The sequence below is a fragment of the Trachypithecus francoisi genome, unplaced genomic scaffold, assembly GCF_009764315.1.
Source record: "Trachypithecus francoisi isolate TF-2019V2 unplaced genomic scaffold, Tfra_2.0 Lachesis_group5, whole genome shotgun sequence".
Classification (NCBI taxonomy): Eukaryota; Metazoa; Chordata; class Mammalia; order Primates; family Cercopithecidae; genus Trachypithecus; species Trachypithecus francoisi.
The window spans coordinates 71,509,536-71,524,282 of NW_022681470.1; the positions used below are offsets into that span (position 1 = coordinate 71,509,536).

The 14,747-nt window shown below is 39.3% G+C and overlaps 1 protein-coding gene across 1 annotated transcript in view; it reads right to left on the reverse strand.

Annotated features, from left to right (window-relative positions):
• Positions 1-14,747, reverse strand: part of PTPN14 (protein tyrosine phosphatase non-receptor type 14) — a 207,578-nt gene that overhangs the window by 119,132 nt on the left and 73,699 nt on the right. The window lies entirely within an intron of this gene.

The following is a 14,747-nucleotide window of genomic DNA, read 5'->3' on the forward strand; positions in this document are numbered from 1 at the left end:
CCTGTAGTCCCAGCTACTTGGGAGGCTGAGATGGGAGGATCTCTTGAGCCTGGGAGGCCAAGGCTGCAGTGATCCATGATCATGCCACTGCACGCCAGCTCGGGCAACAGAGTAAGATTCTGTCTCAAATAAAAAAAAATTAAAAATAAAATACAAATAAAAAAGCCCGCTAGGAGTGGAACTTGAACACTGGTGTTTTGCTTTTTAAATTTCTAAATATATTGTCTCATTCCAACTTCATGAACAACCCTATGGTGTCTATTTTACAGATGAAAAAAGTAAGGTTTAATGACTTTAGTGCCCCACTGAATTTAAAATTTGATCTTGTTCCACCTCACTCTTTGCAACACCGCCTCTTTTATTAACATTATTTACTTTTATTTTCATGTCTTATGTTTTAACTTTATTATTTACTTAGAATGAATGATAAAGTGGTGGGAATATGCATTTAATATAATCAGCTACTTCTTTTTTTTTTTCTTTCTTTTTTTTTGAGACAGAGTCTCACCTTGTTGCCCAGGCTGGAGTGCAGTGGTGCAATCTTGGCTCAGTGCAACCTCTGCCTCCCAGGATCAAGAGAGTCTCCTGCCTCAGCTTCCCAAGTAGCTGGGATTACAGGCACCCGCCACCACACCTGACTATTTTTTTTATTATTATTTTCAGTAGAGATGGGGTTTCACCATGTTGGCCAGGCTGGTCTTGAACTCCTGAACTCACGTGATCCACCCGCCTTGGTCTCCCCCAAAGTACTGGGGTTACGAGCGTGTGCCAACACACCTGGCCAGCTACTTCCATTTTTTTTTTTTTAATGGAAAGATATGAATTCTTCAAAGCACTTAAAAATCACAACTCTTTGTCCTTTTTTCAACAAATATTTAGACAGATGTGGGGAACCACCCTACTATCATCTTGTTCCTTTACAAAATCTTGATGCAAAAGTCCTGTAACCAAATCACAGATAATTTAACTTACTATTATAGTAACAAGACTTATAAACACCCTGATGTCCCACCAAATGAAAATGATGACATTATTGCCATGGATAACACAAGAATAAAATAACAACAAAAGTGGCCTTATTGCTCCACCCTGAGCCAGCAATCTTGCTGGGAGGCTCATCACACTTGTCTTTCAAAGAAGCCAGAAATGTCCAGAAAGCTTTTCTGTCCAAATGTTCTGTTCTCCATTAAGCCCAACAGACTATCTCTTGCTCATCTGATTGTTTTGTTAACTAGATTCAGGCAGATCCACTCAGGATTTATACTCTTCATCCATCTGCCGACACAGAATTACCCCTTGAGCCCCAAGACACTTGGACGTACAAATAGGAATAGCTACTACTTGTAGGAATTCTTAAATTAATAAATAAAATGGCTTCAATATTTATAAACCACTCCCTACCGGTCCTCATGCCTCACAGAGGTTGTCAGGGTATAACCCTGCAACACAGCAAAACACACTCCCCAGCCTCCTACTGCAGGTCTTTGATACTTGCCGTGGGCACATTCCTTAACATGACAGGTATATGTTTTATGATGGCTTAAAATACATATGCTAGAAACTCTGGCTTGGTAAAATATATTAACATTTCTAAATCACTTTATGTTGGCAGAGTATCATGTTTACCTCTAAGGTAAGCCAGTCTGATCTCTTGATAGGTACAGAAAAGAATATGAAATGACCCACCCACCCCCAACCTCAAGAAAAACAGCGGGGGGAGCCAAAATTCAAATATACAGCCCTTAGGTGTTTACTACTCATGAATTTCCCTTAACTTATTAAAGCACAGAACAGAAGAGGCCAATATTCAATTCCTGCATTAACCAGAGAGCCTCAAACAGAGAAAAATATTTGCTCTGTGGGCACAAGCCACATTTCTAATTCTGAGCCAGGCACTTTACATTTGGGTGTGTGTCTCACTGTAAACACCTAGGAAAGAATGTGGCTGGCTTTGTGCACACTGCTCCCAGCAAAAACAATCTCTACTACATATTCTATGGGACATCATTCGCAGTGCATAACTAGTGAAATAAAAAGCAAACTTTAAACAACATGTATAGATGACTGTAATTTTTATGATAAACAAAAACACAGAAAAAGGAAAGAATGTAAGTTTGGCAAAATTATTATTTCAGAGCTACTTGATATTAAATAGAATTCTAACCTTGTATATTTCTACACTGTTCTAGCATCTTACAGCTGTCTTATATTATTTTTGTAAATAAAGATTATTTTAAAGTACATTATCTACTGAAAATGGTGTATCAGGAGCAATGGCCTTATATTCATGGCTAGCAGATAATCTGGTAACATATCTCCTAGAAAATACATATTTTGATTTCTAAAAGACTTTTAAAATCTCCAGTTGACAAAAATACTTGCAAGATATGGTATCAACAAAATGTTATAAGAAAACTCATCTGATCCTTTTAAAAGTCAATGTCATGAAACAAAAATTGAGCATGGGGAGGGGGAGGTAGTACAGGCTGCTGCAGAGTAAAAGAGATTTAGGAATTATGAAAACGAAATGTAGTGTGTGAACCCTGATTAAATCTAGGTGTGAAAAAAAAAAACCTGTAAAAAATACAGATAATTAGGAAAGTTTGAAATAGAAAATAGAAATTAGATGACATTAATGTATTTTTATTAATTTTCTTCAGATTTTGATAGAATTGTGATTATGTAGGAGAACAGACAGAATTGTGTTAAGAGATGTCAGTGGATATATCAGGGTTTATAAAAAAAGTCATGATGCCTGTAACTTACTTTTCAATGTTTTTTTGAAAAACCAACACATACAGCTGGGTGTGGTGGCTCACGCCTGTAATCCTAGCACTTTGGGAGGCCAAGACAGGTGGATCACCTGAGGTTAAGAGCTTGAGACCAGCCTGGCCAACATGATGAAACCCCGTCTCTACCAAAAATACAAAAATTAGCCAGTCGTGGTGGTGTGTGCCTGTGATCCCAGCTACTCAGGAGGCTGAAGCAGGAGAATCACTTGAACTCAGGAGGCGGAGGTTGCAGTGAGCTGAGACGGCACTATTGCATTCCAGCCTGAGCAACAGAGCAAAAAATCCACCTCAAAAAAAAAAAAAAAAGAAAGAAAAGAAAAGGAAAACCAACACATACACCATACACACATAAGCACATCTATAAATTCAAAGTTAAAACAAATACACAAAATGTTAACAGTTGTTGAATCTAACTGTGAGTATACAGATATTCACTCTACTGTTCTTTTAGGTTTTGTATATACCTAAGTTTTCATAATCAAAAGTGAAAAAGAAGGCAACCCTTAGTGCAGGTAGTAAACATGCTCACACCTAATCACTGCTGAATTAAAATGATGCTGCCTCTTTCTATGGACTTCTCTGATCCTTAGTATCACAGGTAGTCTGTTCTGTCTGAATTCCCACAGCCTTTGGTGCTTATTTTAACATACTAATCTAGCTTATGTTAAAAATATCAGCACACATTGACACTAAACTCCCTCAGAGCTAGAAACACATTTTTTTCACCTCTAACACACACATCATTTACCTACATTAAAAGTTCATGACATTTCCACCCAGAACTTGCATAGCCACAGAGCTGTGCTTCTGGAAAGAACTTTCAGGCACTCATTTAAGACATCTCTTACCTTTAGGAATGGCTATACCTAAATTATCCCAGGTAAACAATCTGCTTGACACTAATCTATAATAATAGGATTAGAGAAAAAGATCTCTTAGTCCTTTTCATTTCAATATTTTTATATTCTGTGAATTTATGCACTACTTTTAAGTTCTCAAAAAAGCCATAGCACATATGTTAAAATTCCATCTTTTACCCATCCACACAGGCACAGAGCTCCACCTCAAATGTAACTCAGCTCCCTGCTATATTTTATGCCCAATAGGAATACCTCTGCTTGTCATTAGAACAGGGAGCAAAATATCTACTATAAAGTGGACTTAATGTGAAATCCACTTTAAGCATCTCCTTTCTGTTAAATAGTTGGGCTCCTGGAACCTTTCCAACTTTCCCCATGTGGCTCTCTGGGGCCCCATCATATTCATTTGATCACACATACATTATAAAACCTGGAACTAAATGCCACATGCTCATAGAAAGGGCACATGTTTAGATACTTAAGATTTTCCTAATAAAAACTTTTTCAAAAGGGTTATCTCTTATAACTCTTTTGAAGAATGAGGGCTCTATAAACTTACTGTAAGTTCTACTTTTTTAAGAGAAAGGTCCGTTAAAAATAAAAGGTCAAAGAGTCAGCCCTAATGGAAACTACGACTTAGGGTGCTAGAGATGTGCCAATTTAGGTTCAATAATTGTAACCAAGTGGGGATGGTGATAGTGGGGGAGCACAGGGAAAGGCGGGGGTATATGGGAAATCTTTAAGACTTCCCTTCAATTTTGCCGTGAACTTAAAAGTGCTCCCAAAAACAAGTCTATTTTTTAAAATAAACAGAAATAAGCTACTTAATAGTTCTATTGACCTATTCTTTAAGAACATATCTAATAAATACTATTAAGTTGCAACTGTTGCCGAGATCCAGTCATAGAAATTAACGAAACTATACATATATGGCAGACCAAAGTGGGAGGGTCACTTAAGTTCAGGATTTCAAGAACAGCCTGGGCAAAATAGCAAGACTTTGACCCTACAAAATAAAAATAAAAACAATAGCTGGACATGGCTTTGTGTACCTGCAGTCTCAGCTACTTGGAAGGATGAGGCAGGAGGATCACTTGAGCCCAGGAATTTGAGGCTGCAGTGAACTATAATCATGCCACCACACTCCAGCTGGGCAAAAGAGCAAGACTCTAAGTAAAATACAGATCATAAAGCTAACAATGCTGACTCCTAATTTTTTTCAATACTGTGATTTTTTTCTAATTTCAAAACAAGCTTCTAACCCTCTTTTTCCTAGGAGCATCTTATAAAGAAAGTAACCTGGGACACTACTGGGGTGATGGTTATGCTAAAAGCCCAGATTTCACCATTATGCAATACAGTCATGTAAAAAAAACTGAACTTGGCCGGGCACGGTGGCTCAGCCCTGTAATCCCCACACTTTGGGAGGCCGGGCAAGTGATCACTTGAGGTCAGGAGTTCAGGACCAGCCTGGCTAGCATGGTAAAACTCTGTCTCTACTAAAAATACAAAAAATTAGCCAGGTGTGGTGGCGGATGCCTGTAATCCCAGCTACTCAGGAGGCTGAGGTAGGAGAGTCACCTGAACCTGGGAGGCAGAAGTTGCAGTGAGCCGAGATTGTGCCACTGCACTCCAGCCTGGGCAACGAGAGTGAAACTCTATCTCAAAAAAAACTGCACTTGAGTGACCAACCGGGCCGACATGGCCAAACCCCATTCCTACTAAAAAAATATATAAAAATTAGCCAGACATGGTGGCAGGCGCCTGTAATCCCAGCTACTCGGGAGGCTGAGGCAGGAGAATCACTTGAATCTGGGAGGCAGAGGTTTCAGTGAACCAAGATCGTGCCACTGCACTCCAGCCTGGGTGAGAAGAGCAAAATTCCATCTCAAAAAACAAACAAACAAACAAAAAAACTGCACTTGAACCCCCTAAATCTATTTAAAAAATAAAAATAAAAAAAGACTTAGATTTTCACCCTTCCATGATGAAAGTAATTCGGAATACAAAGCACGGTGGAATGACAAGGAAAGTGCAGTAAACTCTCTGAACTCTTCAGCTTCCAGGGTCTTTGTCTCAGTAAAGCCACTGGAAACTGAAAGCTAAAGACTAAAGAGAGGGAAAAATCCTCATTCGACTGAAGTTGAGCCGAGGGGTTCTAAGAACCAAGGTTTACTATTAGGGAGAGGAACACGCACAAACTTTCATGCAACTACTGGCTTTAAGACGGGCAGAATGAATGGCAAAGTACTTACCCTCTTTTAGCCTCAGTTTACTCACCTATGAAATGAATACCTACGCCACCTATTTGTGAGAAGTGAGAAAACCGTTCTAGTGAGCACTCAGGAAGTGTGGGCAAGTGTACTTCCTACTCTTCTCATAGTTTCAGAGTATGCTAGGTTTGTTCAAAGCATGGCCAAGGAGTTGTGCAAAGAGGAAATTGAGTACTTCACCACCTACTGTAGAGAAAGTCTTTTTAAAGGTTAAAAACCAAGGTAGGGGGTGGGGCAGCAAAGCAGAGTTTAACATGAAGCTATGACAATCCCATGGAAACACTGACCAAGTAGAATGCTGAATCACGCATTTTCTTAGTTCAACCACTGCTACCTGGTTATCCCACAGACTCAGACACCTGAAGCATAAAGGAGAAAATCTCGGACTAAATGTCCTCTGAAGAGCCCACCCTGGGTGGGAAGAAGATTTCTTATTCTAGCCAATAGTATGTGTACAGCAATCCCAACCAGTGTTGCGATTGTCCTTTTTTTCCCCAGGGGAAACTGATACAAAATTCCTTTGGTCTTATAAAATCCATGAGGCCGTGTCTCTACAGCTCCTGGTGTATCACAGAGCCTCTCATCCTACGATCACTCTCATGTGTGTCTCAGCTCCCCAGTCAGAGTCCTGAAGGGAAAGACCTGTATTGGAGTCAGCTTTGTGGCCTTCTATAATCATAACATGGAGCTTTATACATGGCAGGAAGTGAAATAAATGTTTGTCATTGATATGGTTTGAATACATGTCCTCACCAAATCTCATGTTGAATTGTAATTCCCCGATGTCAGAGGTGTCCAGGTCCTAGGGGTGGCTCCCTTCTGGCTTGGTGCTATCCTCAGGATACTGAGTTCTTCCAAGATCTAGTTGTTGTAAAGTCTGGCACCTCCCCCGACCCCGCTCGCTCTCTTTCCCCCTCCTCTCCTGCCATATGCAACACCTGCTCCCCTCCTTCACCTTCCACCATGGTTGAAAGCTCCCAGAGGCCCTCACCAGAAGCAGAGCAGATGCTGGTACCATGCTCCCCGTAGAGCCTGCAGAAGCATGAGCCAATTCAACCTCTTTTCTTGTAAGTTGCCCAGTCTCAGGTATTTCTTTATAGCCATGCAAGAACAGACTAACAGTCATTACGAAGAAAGAATGAATCCTGAGATCACTGGGTTTTTGACACTAAGGCAAGGCAGGAGTCTCCAGCATGACCTCAGTGACCTGGAGCCTTAGATGGGTTTGAGTTTTGGGTTCTTAAGAGAGGGTTAAGCTACAAAGAAAAAGGATGAGAGTTAAGTTATTCCACTCACTCATGCTTTTTCAGGGGAAAAAACTGAACTTGGGTTTCCAAAAGAACATTCCCACCACCCAAGTTTTCCTTTTCTAGCCCCTGATCTGTCTTATACTGGGGTATTCTCACAGACAGAGATTGCACATCCAGACAAGTTCCTTGCAACAAATACAGTGGAACTACTGAGATGATAAAAAGTGTTTCAGTGTGCCCATGCTTGCTGAAAGCAATTTGTTGGGATATTTGCTCTGTAAACATCACATTTTAAAGGTCTTTTACATAGAATAGGCTACATTGCAACAGAACATAGAGAAAACCTTCAGTCACTTCTAAAATTCACTTCTGAGTAGTCAATCAGCTTCCTAAACTCTGAAGTGTAAGTTTCCATCTTTACCTATGAACTATGGATTTCCAGTATTTTGTTCTCTCATTTTTAATTTAAAAAAAAATCTTCAAAGTTAAAAACACAAAGCAAAGAAAGACAGCTTTTTCACAATTTAGAAAAGGTCATTTGGCAGAGCAAATAAATCTTTAAATATGATGGGTAAGAAGAGGAGAGATCTTTCACAAATATCAACCAAATGCAGCATGTTCCTCTTTATTGAATTACCTGCACAGTCTGTATTTAGTGTTTCATTGAATTACCTGCACAGGCAAATGAAAGACAGAAGTTCAAATCCAAATCCTAAACATGGTCACCGCACTTTCTTTTTAGTCCCCATGCTATACTATGTATACTTAACTCTTTATTTTTTTCTTAAAGGTAAGTTCTGAACTTGCCAAAAGAAGCTAACTGCTATTCAATTACATCCTATATTTACCAACAGTCTTTGGAATTTCTCCAGCATTCCATATTATTACAACTCCCAAGGACATTTCACAGACCTATGTAATTTTGGTGAGGGTGTAAGAAAGGAAAAACTGATGCAGCTAGTCTTTGTTGTGTATAAACCTGCATAGGGCACAGCTCAGTTTTGATAGTAATAGGTCATTTTCCTAAGGAAAGGCTAAAAAAAGGGATGAGGTGGGAGGGGATGGGAAAGAATATTGAAAATGTCTACTCTTATTTTCCTTTAAAGGAAGGCAGAAAGGAAATTAGTATTGTGCAGTGCAAATGAAATTATTAGTTTTTTCTATCAATCAGTTTTAGAGCTGTACAGTACCCAAATCATATCCATACATCAAATTATTTTTAGCCAAGTAAAGCTTTTTCTGCAAGGTTTAAAACACAAGCCCCTAACTTTAGTTGCTAATGAAAATAACATCAACAACAAAGACTTTAAAAAGCACATTTTAAGATTCTGTTATTTCCCTCCTAACTCACTTTTAGTCAGTGGTGAGATGGAAATTTGTCCTAAAACACATTTTCCATCTTTCTTACGCACTAACCATGTAAACGACCTTTCAAGCCTTTCTAAAGCTGTATGTGAAACTGGAAAAGAAAGATTCCTGCTGCGTTATAACTCACTACAGTAATACCTCACCTATATGAAATGTGGCTACAAATAACCTGATCTATGCAGAACACAGCCAAAAACCAAGAAATGCAGCCAAAACATCCTTTGAGCAGTTAAATATCACCAAATCCTTAATTCCAACATCATACAAAAGAACACCCTTAGTTCATTTACTCTAACTTTAAGTACAGTTCTTTACAAGTTCCTTGACCTTGCTTCTTAGCCCTTAACAGATTTCAAAGAGACAAGGGACTGTTATTACAGACAAGCACATTGACATGGGATAAAAAATGGCAACAAGGTAGGTGACACGAAAATTATTAAAATACAAACTCCAGAGCATACAACTCAGTGTCCAAAATGCCCTGTAGTAAATAGGAACCATTAAATAGTATCCAGCATAATCTGTTTAAGAAGGAAGAAAATAAATACATTTTTAAGTAAGTCTCATCCATGGTGGTTAAAAAGCCTCCATAACCCGGAAGCACCTTCACCAGATAGGTGGTTCTCTATCTTGCACATCTCTAACACTCTCTGTGAACTCTTGGGGTAAGGGGGTGGCTTCAAGAGGCAATCTTCTAGGAGGACAAGTTAGTATGAAAAAGCTCCACCAGTTATTGTTTTCAAAGATCATTTCTCCACCCCCTGCTTTAAGGATTACTGTCTTGAGATTTCCAGAGAGACATGATTTTCCCACAGGAAGCAACTTAGAACAGGGAAGTTTTCATTTTTGACCTTAGCGAAACTTTCCTCTGAAGGCATTCGAAGTACATCTTGAATACTTATGGATAAAATAATGTTGTCTGGGATTTGCTTTAAAAATCACAGGGGTTTGGGAACTGGCTGGGGGTGCAGATGAGGCACCACTATGAGTTGACAGCCCTTGAAGGTGGGAGACAGGTATGTCAGGGGTCTCACCATTCTCTACAGCTTTGTATGTGCCTAAAATTTCCATAATAATAAGCTGGGGTTTGTAAAATAAAAAAATTTATTAAGTGATACTTTTTAAAGTAACCTGGTAAAACAGATAACAGTGCTCACTTTTTTACATTACAAGAAAAAAAGGGTCAGAATTTTCCCTGCAAACTAACTCCTTTGTCCTTCCAAAATAGAACCTGGGTTTCACTAGTTAAACCGAAAGCAATAGTTTTTCCCTTCATTATTAAAAGGCAGTAGGAAAAATTCTTCCTGTAAGTAAAATGACAAATTCTTTAGAATGTAAAGAACCACCAACCGGGCATAAAATAAAGGACTCTTCCTGGTCCAGTTTGCATAATCAATTCCATCAGAAGAATACCTGACTCTGGTTTACTCTCAAATGAGCTTTGTCTAGTCACGCCAGGAATGCTTTGTTGTAAGACACCCCACCCTTCTTTGAGAGACGTGCAATCTGCAACTCTTCAATTCCAGTTTTTTTTTGCTGTCAGTATCTATATCCACAATGATGTATGTCCTAGAATGTCAGAGCTTATTAAACCTAAAAATCAGAATGAGAAATTCCCCACAAGTGTCAGAGGACTAAGAAGGTGATAATGAGCACCGCCATTTGTGAAGCAGACACACTGATGGGGCACTCTGCTGAGCACAATCTCAACAGCCCTACAAAGACAGAGCTACTCTTACTATACCACCCCATTTTACACACTAAGGACTGAGGCTAAAGAGAGGAAATAACTTCCCCCACAATCACTCAGTGACTAAAGACAATCAAGTTCAAACCCAGAGCTCCATTTCACCCCATCTTCTTACCCAATGAACCATGCTGATGTGACACAGAAAGAGGGTTATCAGCTATGACCTTATGATATAAAAGTAACAATGACAATAGCAAGCACCCACATTCTACAAAAAACAACTGTGACATACCATCAGCAGTTTATCTTTGCTCACCCACAGTGGACATTACTCAGATATGGTGGAGGGGACCCTGAGGCTGGGACCCAATTTCAGCCCGAGGAAGTGTATCCAGAAGGCATGGTAGCAGAATCAGGGTCCCATCCCAGCCGTAGCACCCTGCCAGAGCCTCTTACCTAGATGGCTTATTCTACTGTACCACTGTGTTGTGGAGTGAGAGAATCTGAGCATATCGCATAGAACCTCTGCAAAAACCAATTTGAAAAACACAATCACAAAAGCAAATGGAAAGGTTTTCTAGCCAGAGCATACATATGACTCACTCATCAAATCAAAAGAAACTCGCTGAGGATAAACACACCTTTAGCTTGCTTAGCTCTTTTCCGGAGATGTGCGCCCCTCAGGGACAAAGTAGCCAAGAAAGAAGGGCTATCCAGGAGAGACAGTTCCATGTGACCTCCCTCAGGAAAGCTTTCCACACCTTCCTTTCCCCCGTTTCCTTCCTCCCATGCCTGAGTGAGCTCCCTCAACTTCCCTCCCATGTCCAGGGTGTCACTTCCTATGTAAATAGTGAGCAGCAGCCAAGCCACTCTGCTAGCTCTCTCCATCTGGGTCTGAGCATCCAGCACTGAGCTTCCCTGGGAATGTTGCCTCATTCGCTGGTTTCTCCAGCCCCAACAGCGAGCCTCACCCAGAAGCAGTCATTTCCATGCCTAAGTCACTTACACACTGCATAATCATGGGTCCGAAGCTGGCTCGCTCCCTGAATTTCTAACATGGGGATGAAAACAGTCCCCACCACCTAGAGTTGTTGGGAGGGTTATAAGTTAATAATCTATAAATTCCTGGCACATGGTAAGCACTGTTTATGTGTTTGCCATCACTGCCTTTCTTATCCTTGCTACTTCACAGAATACTGCAGGAAGTCCAAGGAAACACAGTGACTGCTAAATACCACAGCTGTAAAAATGTTTTCCCAACAAGCCAATAGTTACAGAGCCGAGAATTTTTAAAGTTAAGGCTGTTCATCACAAGGAGAAAAAATATGAAACCAAAACATGCAACTACAGGTCCCACTGACTGGCAACCGTGACAGGGTGCCCAGTGGGTTTCAGATCTGTGACCACTCCAGTGAATTAGGAGTACAACCAAGTGGATTCTAGTGTATAATGCAATCGTTTCTCCAGAGCCAAGAAGCTGAATCAGAGGGGAGAAAGAATGAAAACAGGTATGAACTAGTGTCAGCTGTTAAAGAGTTGTATAATCCCAACTGATGTAATCAAATGTTAATTACTAATAGGGAAAAACAAAGCTTCTAAACAGACATGGTCGTGCTGCTTCTTAAAGGTATACCATGGCCACACATGCACGCGCATGCACCACAAACTCATTACAATTGTTCTTTCTTCACTCTGTCCCCTGCCTTGTAAAGACACACAACACACACATACCCCACACTACTTAAGTGGATACTTGGAACAACTTATGTTGTACTAAGGAGCTCTCAGTGACATTACAAAGAAAAAGAACCTGTCTAATGCTAGCACAGTAACTTTACTGCTGTAAAAATAATTTGTTAGCATACTATCATTCCTGTTACCATCGGTGACCTCAAAACAAGATTTGTTCAGCTGCTTGCATCAGTGCTGAGCAAGCCTGGGCCTCAAGGGACGAGATACTGCATGTGGGGATGGCTCTTCCCCTGTCTGCAACCCTGTAGGGTATAAGCACATTAAGGAACAAGAGGGCAAAAGTCAGGTGCTTCAGTTTTCAAGTGGGACTCTTAGCTCTTAAAAACTGCAAGACTTAACTATGTACAATTTCTAACAAATTTGTTTCTAATAAATACAGCAAATACTACACAGTAAACCTAAGTCAAGAGACTCCTTTTGCTCTTCTGATTCACGTTTCAGAATGCTAAGAATTTCAAACCTCCCTGGGAATAAACACCATTTACTAAAATTGTTGTACATAAGCAAAGAAACTGTGGAAAAATAAATGTGTATTTCTTCTTCAATTAGATTATAAAAGGGCAGAAACCAACAAAGTTTTATACAGTATTTGCACCCCAAATCCCTTTGCACTATAATTAGCACTGACTCTGAACTCAGCAATGTCACTCTGGGGAAACTTTCATTGGAAATAAAAGCAATGACTCTTAAAAATTTTGTATAAGGGATGCTGCATTCAATGTCATCTGTAGTAGAGGGTGGCAACTCATAACAACCTGAGTATCCATTATACATAGTTCAAGTACATTTTGGCATATCTACATTATTTAGGCTATTCTGCAGTTATTAAAAATTAGTTCAATCTATATTAGCTCTGAACAATGCTCATGATGTGTTACTAAGTAGGAAAAGTTGCAGAGTAATATATAAGGCAAAACCAAAGCAAATAAACCAGTTACCCTGTATATGTTTAGGTTTATATGAGCTTGGAGAAAACCATGGAGTATTTCCATACTCAGAGGGATAAGAGGAGAAACAGAGAAGAAACATCTACTTTCTCTTACACAATCTTTGGATTATCACCATTGTATTTGGGGGGAAAAAAATCTTAATCACCTAACATATATGCTCCTCCTAAATACTATATATGAGAAAATTTGGAAGAAGTGTTCCTTCAGTAGAACACTCATGATTCATTGGTCATTTCAGCTACAATAGCCTTTAAATTATTACTATGTGCCAAGAAGTGTGCTAAAGACTTTTACGTGTATTTTCTCATTTGTCTTCACATGCCCACTTTACAGATAAGGAAACTGAGGCTACATAACCTGGCCAAAGCTCCAGAGCTAGCAGGTGGCAAAGGCTGGCTCCAAAGCTCAATCTTTCCCCATTAGGTTATACCATAAGATGAACATTTACATAATAAAATAAGTAATAATATGTAATTATTTATTAATAAATAATATTTAGAGCACTCTCCCATTATCACATGGCTTTCAGCAACATGTACAATCATACACTAACTAAAAACAAAATGTACACAATAGTACATTTTGCTTTAAAAACAAAAACAGGATCAAGCATTCCTTTTTAAAATTAGAATTTTTTGGTCTGGCACAGTGGCTCATGCCTGTAATCCCAGCACTTTGGGAGATCGAGGTGGAATGATCACTAGAGTCCAGGAGTTTGTGACCAGCCTGGTCAACATAGCAAGACCCACATCTCTACAAAAAATTTAAAAATTAACTGAATGTGGTGGTACATGCGTGTAGTCCCAGCTACTTAGGAGGGTGAAGCAGGAGGATTGCTTGAGCCTAGGAGCTCAAGGTTACAGTGAGCTATTGCATCACTGCCCTCCAAATGGGGCAACAGAACAAAAACTTTTTTTTTTGAGATGGAGTCTCGCTCTGTCACCCAGGCTGGAGTGCAATGGCGTGATCTCAGCTCACTGCAACCTCTGCCTCCCAAGTTCAAGTGATTCTCCTGTCTCAGTTTCCCAAGTAGCTGGGATTATAGACGCCCACGACCATGCCTGGCTAATTTTTGTATTTTTAGTGGAGATGGGGTTTCACCAAGTTGGCCAGGCTGGTCTCAAACTCCCGACCTCAGTGGATCTACCACCTCGGCCTCTCAAATTGCTGGGATTACAGGCGTGAGCTACCATACTTGACCCTGTCTTTATTATCCCCCCCTAAAAAAAAAAGACTTATTAAAACAGCTTATGTCCTGAAATTTATTCTTTTGAATTATTAGGGTTTGAAAGCTCAGTCTTTTTCTACTTTACCTAAATATTTTAATAACCTTTAATATTTTCTGATTATAAATTCATTATAAGAATATTGGAAATGATAGAAAACTAGAAGAAAAAAAATCACCCACGTCACCACCCAGAGAGGACCAATATTAAAATGTTTGCATATTTTATTCCATTATTTTAATTAAGTATATGTTTAATTCATTGTGTAACTGAGACTGTATCATCTTATTTGATATCTTTCATCATTTATGATTACTATGTATTATTTTCTCGTGCTATTAAAAATTTTTCAAAAACAATTTTAAACTGTTGCGTAATATTCCAGTGTATGGCTCACCATTTATGTAACCATTTGCTATTGTTGACAACTTAGGTTGGTTCTAATTTTTTGCTATTTTTCAAAAAGTTACCTATACTTCTGATTCTTTCTTTGGAATAGATTCTTCAAGACTGTTATCGAGTCAAAAACTACACATTTTTAGACATCTCTTATTGCATACTCCTAAATTGCTTCCCAAAAATGTTA